Source organism: Gymnoscopelus braueri, assembly GCF_963280865.1.
Source record: "Gymnoscopelus braueri genome assembly, chromosome: 21".
NCBI lineage: Eukaryota > Metazoa > Chordata > Actinopteri > Myctophiformes > Myctophidae > Gymnoscopelus > Gymnoscopelus braueri.
Genome location: NC_137623.1, coordinates 43156817 through 43168519, shown reverse-complemented (window position 1 = coordinate 43168519; position 11703 = coordinate 43156817).

The following is an 11703-nucleotide window of genomic DNA, read 5'->3' as shown; positions in this document are numbered from 1 at the left end:
CATGATTGTTTAACTAATGGTTGTTTAATGTGAGCAATAGGCTAGAGAAAATGTATATTCTAATTTCACAGTAATCAAAAGTTTTGCCAGCAGAGGGAAATAAATGCCAAAAAGTAGATACACTACCATACCTTGGTCCAGAAATATTTTCCAGGATGCAACACTCCCGCTCCTTCCCCACATGCAGACAGTGTATCCCACTGAGCATGTGCACAGTAGGTGTACACTCTTATCAAGTGTTTAGCAATATTTTCTTATTTTATTTTTCAGAATATTCAACAATTCACCCCAATCCCCTACCGTTGATTATACAGTACACTGTGCTTTACATTACAGCTAACAATAACCAATATACCAATATTAGTTGGCCAGGGAGACATTTTTACTCATAAATAATGGTTGGAATGGATTCACCACCCCTGGAAACCCCTAGTTAGACACCTCACAAGTTAATTTTAGACTTTTTTTTTTTCTCATATTTTTCACCCAAGCCCTCTGGGCTCCTTAACTTTGATTGGCCACAAGGATTTGGGTTTGCATTAATTGAGAGGTGATTCTAGACACCTATAAGAACACATTGGTGAAGCCAATCGGTAGTAATTTTTTTCACAGATGGTCCAAACATCTTGCTAAAATTCCCTAACTGCACTTGAATCTGTCGGGAGCCATCAGGAAGCAGGCCGCGCTTTACCCAATCAAATGTAGTGGGCGGGATTTACATATGTGTGGCTCGCTTCCCACTGGAAACAAACCAAAACTCATTTAACAATAGCGTCCTCGGAGCCGACAAAACCACGGAAAGTTAGTAACATTTTAACTTGCTTTTTCATCATAGAAACAAGTGGGCTTATAACCAAAACAATCCATGTTCTTTGGGAGAAATGGTGTTAGTGTTCCGTGGAGAAATATTGTTAGTGGGAATGAAAACATAGGTGCACCACCGGAAGTGGAGGGCTGAAGGCATGTCCAAACCTCGGTTTCCAGTGAGCATGGCTCTAGTTAATTCCTCCGCCCAGAGTCAAATGCAAAAGAACAGCAGAGGGCGCTGTTTTTCCTTTTTATTTGACGATGGGTGCCCAGATTGCTTTAACCCTTAAGGCCTTTGCACACAGGGCGCGATTTTTTTTTTTTAAAAGAATACATGGTTCTCTATGACCTCATGCACACCGGCTCCGAATTTACAGTGCGGCGATGGGATGCGGTGATGCGTTTTTTTTTCAATTGAACCATGTTCGATTCGTGCGTCTTTTCGGATGCGGTAAAAACTGATTGACCAATAGAAATCAAGATCACTCGCCTGACATTTGACCCCATGCCATGCCATAAACAACAACAATGGCGTCTACTGACCGGCTCATAACATTTGTTTGCGAGCACCCTGAGCTTTATGACAAAGGACTGGAATGAATACAAAGATGACGAATTGAAGGACAACATTTGGAGGGGAATTGCTGCTGAACTTGGTCTTGACGTTTCGGAAGGTAGGTACTATAGTAGCCTAGTAGTCTATTAGGCAAAATCTCTTTCATCAAAATGCTCGTCTCTTTTGCTTATGAACCTGCTTATATATTCACTTCTCCGTCATGTTTTTTGTGCAATTAGATGTACTGAAAAAGCTCAAGGCACAGTGGCGTAACCTCCGTGACACATATAAAAAGAAGAAGAATGAGAACAAAACAAAAAGCGGACAGGGGGGCAAACAGAAAAAAGAGTGGGTCCACCTGCGGAGCCTGGCGTTCCTGGATGCCTCTACTGAACCCAGAAGGTAGGCTTCATAGTAGAGGGTAGCATGGGTCTACCCGGAACCGAATACCCGAGCCCCGACCCGAGAACCGAGCCGGTTCGGGGCCAAAATATTGACGGGTCGGATCGGTTCCAATTGCCACGGTTCTCGGTCGGATCCATTTGAAATGGATGGCTTTTTATTATTATTATTATATTAATCTCTTTAACCTGAATGAGACCAATGCATTGTAATTACGCTCCCAAATCCATATCGCCTGTTCTCTTAGTTTAATGTTAATAGCCGATTGATATACGCAGCCAATCTCATGCACACTGCACTGCTGTTAAAGAATACCAAAACACTCGCCCCAAAACACAGTCGCCCCGGGCAAGTCCGGCGGTATTGACCTGGTATTATATATACCTGGTTATACAGGCGCGCGGGAAGTCCTTAATACCTAGGGGGGCTGTGCGTGGGGGGGGATTCCTCGCGCCCGTTTTCCCCACACAAAAAGGCAGAAAGACAGTGCAAACACCAGGTTGAAGTTCATCCATGACCGTAACAGACCGCTATGATTCATGGCTGGCGTTTGTTTTCATTCTTATGAGACCAGAGACCGCATGGCTCATTTGCATATCCTCGTGAATATATTACACGTATGCAAATTGGCCATGCGGTCTTCCCAAAATATATACATATTATATAATTTTTTTTTTTTTTTTTTCCATCACCAGGGGGGCTGCAGCCCCCATAGCATACCCCTTCCCGCGCCACTGTGGTTATATAACGTAACCTCAGTAAACTATGCCTACACCTAACCTAACCTTATTCCTAAACGTTACCTCAGTAAAACGGTGCCAAAACCTAAACTTATTTCTAACCTTATCCTCAGTAAAACAAATACAAGAAAATGGGGGCGAGTGTGTTTTTTTTAGCAGGCGAAAGGCCTCTGTTGGGGCGGGGGGAGCTGCTGACTGACAGTCTGACACACATGGCTAATCTGAATACCACGGTTATTTTAGCAATAAATTAGCTCCGGGTCCAGCACAGGTCTAAAGACCCGGTCAGACCGGGTCTAATACATTTCGGTTAGTTTCGGAACGGGTCCAGTTTGCCTCTGTCCCATTTCGGGCCGGGTCCACCTATCCACGGGTCCGTTTCGGTTCGGATCCCATTTTTTGGACCCATGCTACCCTCTACTTCATAGTATAGGTAGACTCATATGTTGTGAAAGATTACTTGTTGACAATTGTCGCTATAATATGCTACCTAATGTGTCGGGTTTAATTAATCACTTCACCGTTTCAGATCTGACAGCAACATTGATGCGCATGACACGGGTGTTGATGATTCTGAAGATGAGAATCAAGATGATGACGCGAGAAGCACCCAAAGTGGACGCAGCACCCCAGGCCCAAGCACCTCATACGGCCATAGGAAGAGAGGGGCACAGGAGGCGGCTCCAACAGATATGTTGGACCGCTACTTCGCCGATAGGGAGGCAAGGGATATAGCGCGTGATGAGGAGCGACAGCGGCGCAGAGAAGAAGAACGCGATGAAGTTTCATCTTTTCTGACCGCCACTGAAAAGGCTACCACCTCAAAAGCTGTCAATGGTGAAATTACAGATCCAGCAATTTGTACATGATGCAGAGTTTGGCACTGGCAGGGCATTCTTTTCTCCTCCTCCTCCTCCTCCTCCTACCCCCCCCCCCCCCCCCTCCTCAATTCTTTTCACCCGAACATGCAGGTAACAGCTTTCTGCAGGAATTGGGTTATAATCCTCGCTAAGCATACGTAACTCCAAGATGATGTAGGCTATATAGGTCGTATAGGCCTACTTATGTTCTGAAGTAAACACAGATAAAACGTTTTGTTAAACAAGTTTATTGTTCAACAGGCATAGTTTATTTTCCTTATAGCTCTGAATGATTATTGTGCCTTTTAATAGCATATATAGTCTGTTATTAATGGCACAATAATCTTCAGTTTTATTTTCATGTAAGCTATGTTCTTATCAAAAGATTATTGTGACATTAATAATAGCCTACAACAAATGTGTTGAATAGCCTATTTTATTTTCCTTAGGCTAAGTTCTTATGAAAGATTACTGTGGCATTAACCCTTTCACACACACTGTGATAATAGCCCGCAATCTTTCATAAGAACATAGCATATAGGAAAATAAAATATATGCATAAAGGCATATATTTTATTTTTATCCACCTGTTTCCGCGGGAATTTACTGGAGCAAAAATCCTGTGTGGGAAACATCCTGCGGGGGGACCGGAAGTAGGAAATAGCGGCTCAGTGTGTTTACATTTGCCAGCAGAACGTAGCTGTACTGCGAACGGGCCTTTTGCATGTAGTTGAAGCGCATGGGGGCGGGGGGCGGGGGCGGAGAGAGTCAGCGCACTGAAGTCAAGGCACAGACTACTGTGTTGTTGACGGACAACGGATGCACGCTTATGAGAAACAACACAAAACAGTGGCGTGCATTAGCGCAAGATGAGGATAAATGAAACATTCAGTCTAAATATCCAGCAACTACTACCAATACTTTTGTATTTGAAACCTTACATTTCTCTAAATATTATAAACTCTTAGGACAGCCTAATACAAATATAATGTATGAAAAGGCTACTATAGGCTACAGTGAAGTCGGACTGAATGACTGAAAGGTTTTTTCTTTTTTAACTCTCTTGGTGATTATCTGGCACAGTAGTTGTGGATTAACAAACTGGACATTAATGTTTCCTTTTCGCGTGCGAATTACTGGACATTTAGACTGAATGTTTCCTTTACCCTCATCTTGCACTAATGCACGCAACTGTTTTGCCATGTTTTATTTGTGTTGTTTCTCATAATAAGCGTGCATCCGTTGTCTGTCAACAACACAGTAGTCTGTAGTGTGCCTTGACTTCAGTGCGCTGACTCTCTCCCCATGCACCGCCCCCCCGCCCCCTTGCGCTTCAACTACATGCAAAAGGCCCGTTCGCCAGCTGCGAACGAGCTACGTTCTGCTGGCAAATGTAAACACACTGAGCCGCTATTTCCTACTTCCGGTCCCCCCGCAGGATGTTTCCCACACAGGATTTTTGCTCCAGTAAATTCCCGCGGAAACAGGTGGATAGGCTGTGTTCAGATTAAGCCACTGTGCCATTAATAATAGCCTACAACAAATGTGTTGCACACATTTTATTTTCTATGCTGTGTTCAAAAAAGATTATGTCATTAATGCAACAAAAAGATGCAAATATTCAGTTTTCCACAAAACCAAAGTGCAATATTACTTTTTTTCCTATATGCTATGTTCGTATGAAAGATTGCTGTGCCATTAATATAGCCTAAAACAAATGTGTAGCATTTATTATTTCTTTCTATGTTCTTATAAAATATTATTGTGTCATTAATAATAGCTCATGCTATTATTAATGACACAGTACTCTTTCATAATAACATAGCATATAGGATATAGGATATATGCATTGGCATATATTGATATATTGATTTCTATATATGCTGTGTTCAGATTAAGCTAATGTGCCTTTAATAGCAACAAATGTGTTGCATACTTTTCTATATGCTGTGTTCATAAAGATTATTGTTAATAGCAGCCTGCAACAAAAAAGATGAGTACATTTCGTTTTCTACAGGCAATGTTCTATTTTCTTATGGAAGACACAAATAAATCCACTGTTTTTTAAAAATATATCTGTTTATTGTTTTTTTTTCTTCTCCCATCATAAACTCAAAATGCAAGCATATAATTATATTGTACATAGGTACCCCTCATTTCCCTCCCGTCCACCCACTCTCCCTCCCTCCCACCCACCCACTCTTCCCAGATACAGAGACAGTACTACAGTCAAAAAGAAAGAAACCCAAAAAAAAAGAAGACCAGAAGTCTAAACAACTGTTCCTTTCCTTCCCCGCCTCCCCTCCCCTTCCTTTTCCTTCCTCATTTAAAAAAATAACATATACAAGTGTAACATTTTTAATATGTGTATTGTGTGGGTCTATATGATAGGTGGAGTATGACCTAGACAACAGCAAGGAGAACAAGCTTCTGATCTTAAGCTCTGAACAAATTGAGCAAAGTGCTGTGCCAACATGAATGACTTTGTATCCACCCCTCACCACAGAGAATTTTCTTCTCACTGCTTCAGACCAATTTAAAATGAAGCTATTCAACAGCACTATGTGCAGGTCTGATGTTATAACAAGAAACACAGTACAGTACCATACTTTTCACAGGAAATATTCAATTTACTCTGCATTTTTCAAATTTAGATAAACGCTCCTTGGCCCAACATATGGTTCTCCAGTTGAAAAGATTGTCATGCTTCCTATGTCTAAGGAACACGATACGCTTGTGTTACCTGGCATACATCACAAATGATAAGGTTATTTCTAAATGTTTTATTAACCACTATAAATACTGTTCTCACCCTTCAGTACCTGAATTAGCTACTTTGTCATTCAATACTTTACTGTATGATAATCATGACAGAGTGTTGGGGTATTTCGAGCATTATGAATTTAGTCACTCACAAGCAAAATGTAAGCAATTCATACAATTATAGTGTCCTCACAATCAAAGGAAGGAAGGTGAAATCAGAGGGAAATTTACATGTTTTAAAGTAAATTAAATTACACTAATACATATGCAAATACTATAAATACTATACTATATAATACTATAAATACTATACCAATTTTGTCACACTTTATCTGCCAGAAGGGCTCGTGACATTTTGTGGTCTGTTTTTTAATTCATCATTCCACGGCGGACATGTTCATACTGCCAGGGAACCTGACCAGCAGAAGAATTCAAATACTCCTTGAACGTGTCTCGTGTGCGCAGAGCTTCTCTGGATGCCCGGTTTCCTCGCAGATTCGGGGGGTCTTTCAGTGCGCTCACATCAGGGACTCCAGCTGCCAGGTCACAGTCAATTTCCAGCGCAGATTCGGCCGAATTTGCTCCCGTCTCTGGTAATGATAATAATAATACTAATAATAATAATAATAATAATAAACTTTATTGGTATAGCACCTTACAGGGTTGCAGTTCAAACTGCTTCACATGCATGACAGAATTCACATTGTGAGGTCAGATATATAAGGTTAACAAAGAAAGCACCACTGCACTAGGCAATTTTCATAGATTTCATAGATAGCTTAGGCTGTCATCAGTGTTGTGTAAATTAATGTTTTTTTTATTCATTTCAGACATTTAACCACTTAAAACCTTCAATAGGCTACTTATTAGTACTTGATTTGCTCCTTTTCCCCCCTACACCAAACCTCTTTGCCGAAAATAGCACAGAAATTGCACAGAAATATCCGGTAAAAATACTTTTACTTTTACTCATAAAGTACATTTCAGAGCCTGTACTTTTTTACTTTTACTCGAGTAATTATTTGAATGAGTACTTCTACTTTTACCAAAGTCGTTTTTTACACAAGTAATTGTACTTCTACTTGAGTACAGAATGTCAGTACTTTTCCCATCTCTGTAGTTAACACACAATAAGAAATCAATACCTGGTCGCAGGTAATTGCAGAGAATGCAGGTAGCCTTTATCACGTTGTCAACTACACCAGGATTGAGCTGCATTCGCCCCTGGTACACCCTCCAACGATGGCTGAGAATTCCAAATGCATTCTCAACTATACGACGCGCTCTGGACAGCCGGTAGTTGAAGATGCGCTCGTCTTCTGGCAACCCTTTCCCGGAGTAGGGGCGGAGGAGGTAAGGTTTCATTGGAAACGCTTCATCAGCCACTACGACATGGCTCACCTTGCCCAAGCCAGCTGCTGATGGAAGCTCTGACGGAGGTGGGACACCCAGGGTGCCGTTGGCAAGGGCTTTCCCTAGCGCAGAGCTCTTGAATATGCCCCCATCACTATTGTCTCCAAAACTACCCACGTCTACGGCAATAAAGCGGTAGTCTGCATCAACTAGCGCCAGGAGAACAATGGAGAAGGTCTTCTTATAATTAAAAAACAAGGACCCGGAGTTTGGTGGTGCCTGGATGGTGACATGCTTGCCATCCAAAGCGCCCAAGCAATTTGGAAAGTTCCATCTCTCATGGAAGCGCTGTGCGGTGTTTCTCCAGCGTTCTTCCGTTGGTACAGGCATGTAGGTGTCTTTCATCACCAGCCAGATCTGGTCACACGTCTCCCGCACTATGTTACCAACAGTGCTGATTCCAAGACGGAAACTGCTGGCAATTGTGGTGAAAGAATCACCAGTGCTCAGGTATCTGCAATATACAATAAATAGTAATAATTAGGAGGCAGGTAAAATAGTGCAGACACTTGATAGCATTTACATAACAGGCAGTGGTGGAAAGTAACAAAGTACATGTACTCAAGCACTGTACTCATACAGTTTTGAGGTATTTTTTACCACTTTAGTTACTTTATAGATTTGGATTATTATTACAAATATGTATTAACCACTTCACCCAGTTTAAACATTGGCTATTTGAAAATAGCCGATCTACAAGCTCACAAAGCATCACATGGTGTCGGCCTATGAGGGGGCATTGAGGGGCAATGCCCACCCAGATTAGAGTGTGTGCCCCCCCCAGTCCAGATTGGCCAGTAGTACCCTACCCCACCATTATTTGTATATGTTTTACAGGTGTTAAACATATATGTACTGTATGTTATGTGTGATTATTATAAATATATACATTTTCAAATTAATTAACAGTTTGGACCAAAGCCACCAAATCAGGTGAAATGGGATAAATATCTGAGCAGCATTTATATAGTGGGAAGAAACGCTCGTTGTGAGTTCATGGTTTCATAGTAGCCCTGAAACGTCATATCATGACAGTCATGACGAAACTTCCACCTGGATTTTGCACTTTCTTTATTTACGGCCTGTACATCTACATAAACGTTCAAATTTCAAATATAAAGTGCTTACTTCATGGCCACGGATGTTACAATTAAGTACGGGTCCTCAAAAGTACCCGTATATTCCGTGTTGTTCAATAAAACGTATTTTAATCCGATCGGCGGCCATTTTCTCAGAGTTATAATGTGCAATACACCTGCCAACCGATGTCAAGTATTAGAAAGCATGGAGAAAATTCTGAGAAAATGGCCACCAATCGGATTAAAATGCACAATACGGAAGATATGGGTACTTCTGAGGGAAGAGTACAGAATTGTAACATTCGTGGCCATGGGGTAAGTACTTTGTATTTGAAATCTGAACGTTTATGTAGATGTACAGGCTGTAATGGAGAAAGTGCAAAAAACAGGTTGAAGTTCAACCATGACGCTCGTGACGGACGAGCGTCGTGTTTTTTTTCTTCTTTTTTTCCCTCCCGCTGTGGAGATGGTTACATTGCATATATAGGGGTGTTAATAAAGTGCCCCCCTTTGAAAAATTAAGCCCCCCCTGCTGATTACTGTCTGGAGCCGGCACTAGGGAGCATTGTGAGATTGTAGATCTGCTATTTTCAAAAGATTTTTTATACATTTGAAACTTGTGAAACGGGACATTCTGCATAAAAGTACTTTCTACCTTTGGTAGTCCTACTTTAAGTACATTTTGATACCAATACTTTTGTACTTTTACTCAAGTACATTTTGAATACCGAACTTGTAGGCTACTTGTAACAGAGTATTCCTACATTGCAGTATTGATAATTTTACTTAAGTAAAAAGTGTGAGTACCTCTTAAGTCATTAGTATATAGGCTATTGCATGGACAATAATACATATCCCCGACATATTTAATTAGGCCAATAATACTGTAATAGACTCACCGTAAGCACACTGCCAGTCGTTGTTCTGGGTCGATGCTTTCCCTGTAGTTCGTGGTTTGTTTTTTTATGTGAGGTGCTAGCATTTGCAGTAGCTCTTCAAACTGCACGACAGACATACGGAAATATGTGTGGAATCTTTAATTGTACAGTTTCAGCTCTTGAACGAGCAGGTAGAATTCACCACAGTCCTTCCTTTTGCGCAACAGGGGATGGACCCAATACTCCCGCCTTCTCTTCTGGTTTTGAAATGCCATGACAACAAACTCCTCTTCACTAGAGCTGCTGTCACTTTCCATTTTAAAGAAAAAAAAAGCGGGAATGCAGTATTGTTCTTTCAGCGGGGAAAGTGAGATTTATTTTCTGATCCACACAGCATGCACACCAAATCCGATGCGTTTTAATTATGCGGAAAACGAAAAGAACGCAACGATTAAAATTGCGCCCTGTGTGCAAAGGCCTTTACCCTAACCTTATGACTTGCGCAAGACACTGAACCCCTAACTGCTCCCGATGAGCAGGTTGATGCCTTGCATGGTTGATTCTGTGAAATGTGTGAATGTAATGCATATTGTACAACGCTTTGTATAAAGGCCCTATACAGTGGTGGTTTTACTCATGGAAAAGTAGCAATACCAAAATATACAAATGGTAAATGGTACATTTATATAGCGCTTTTATCCAAAGTGCTACGCATACATTCACCCATTCTCACACACATTCATACACCGATGGCGGAGGAAACCATGCAAGGCACCAACCTGCTCATCGGGAGCAATTAGGGGTTCAGTGTCTTGCTCAAAGACACTTCCACACTAACTCTGTTACAAATACTCTGTTACAAGTAAAAGGCCTGTGTTCAAAATGTTACTATAATGTAAATGTTACTACTAAAATTACAAAAGTATTATATACTTATAGTACCAAAAGTAAAAGTACACAAATGTTTGAAAATAGCAGGTAGGTAAAATAGGGCTAAAGTAGTCAATGTATGTTTTATAATATAATAATTTATATCTGCAAAGTAACTAGTAACTAAAGATTTGTGTCGTTCCTCATAAGATGCTTACTTATGGGATATCATTGCTCTCATGCGATGCACAGAGCACAATACATGAACTCTCGGTAACAATTCTTCGTTTGGCTAGGGTTCTGTGACGCAAACCGGAACCGGTTGGGTTATAAAACCCCACCCCAACTTGACAACCATGACGAAACTTCTTCGAATCCCAGCTACTCCCAAAGGCGAGGGCACCCAGTGCCACTCTACGGGCGATTCGAAAATAAAAGTTTCTGTTATTATTATTAACGCTCCCGCGTTACTTTGATTTTCTTTCCTATCCTCTCAAGTTTTTCTGCCATGAGGCAGAGCTAAAGCTAAGCCGCTGTCAACAGCTAAGCTAGGCTAGTGCTAAGCTAGGCTAGTGCTAACTAGCCTTGTTTGTCTCGGGAAAACAAGAGGAGAAGATGGAAGCGCAGAGTGTCTGCGGCCTGGAGGCTGTGGCCTCTTCATAGCTGTGGACGACCGTCACCGCCTTTGCATCTCATGTCTGGGGCCTAACCACGCGTGGATAGCCCTGAACAGTCCAGGAGGAATGGACGCGTGCAAGGCCTGTGACGACTTCTCTCGACACCAGCTGGCACATATATTGACAGCAAACTAAATTTCAGTGAAAATACTGACCAGATTTTTAAAACTTGTAACCAACGCCTCCACCTACTACGCAAGCTCAACTCCTTTAGAGTGAGCAAGCGTATCATGGAAACAGTCTATAAAAACCTGATAGAGGGAATCTTGACTTTTAACATGGCAATGTGGTATGGCAATCTTAATGTAAAAGGTAGAGGCAAGCTGCCGCGAATAGTGAACCTAGCCTCAAAAATCATTGGGAAGAGACAGAAACATTTAAGGGGGTACTTCGTAAAAAAGCTGTCAAGATAGCAAACGACCCCTCTCATCCACTCTGCAGGGAGTTTGAACTACTTCCCTCTGGTAGATGGTACAAAGTACCAAAAGCTAACTGTAACATTTTTTAAAATTCCTTCATCCCTAATGCCATTAAGGCACTAAATGATACAATGTCTCGCTAGATTTGTTGTTTTTCCTTTGTATTTGCCACTGTTGTCCTGTACTTTTCTTTTGCCATGAGAAAATAATTGTGTGTTGTTGCTGTTGTTGTAACTGTT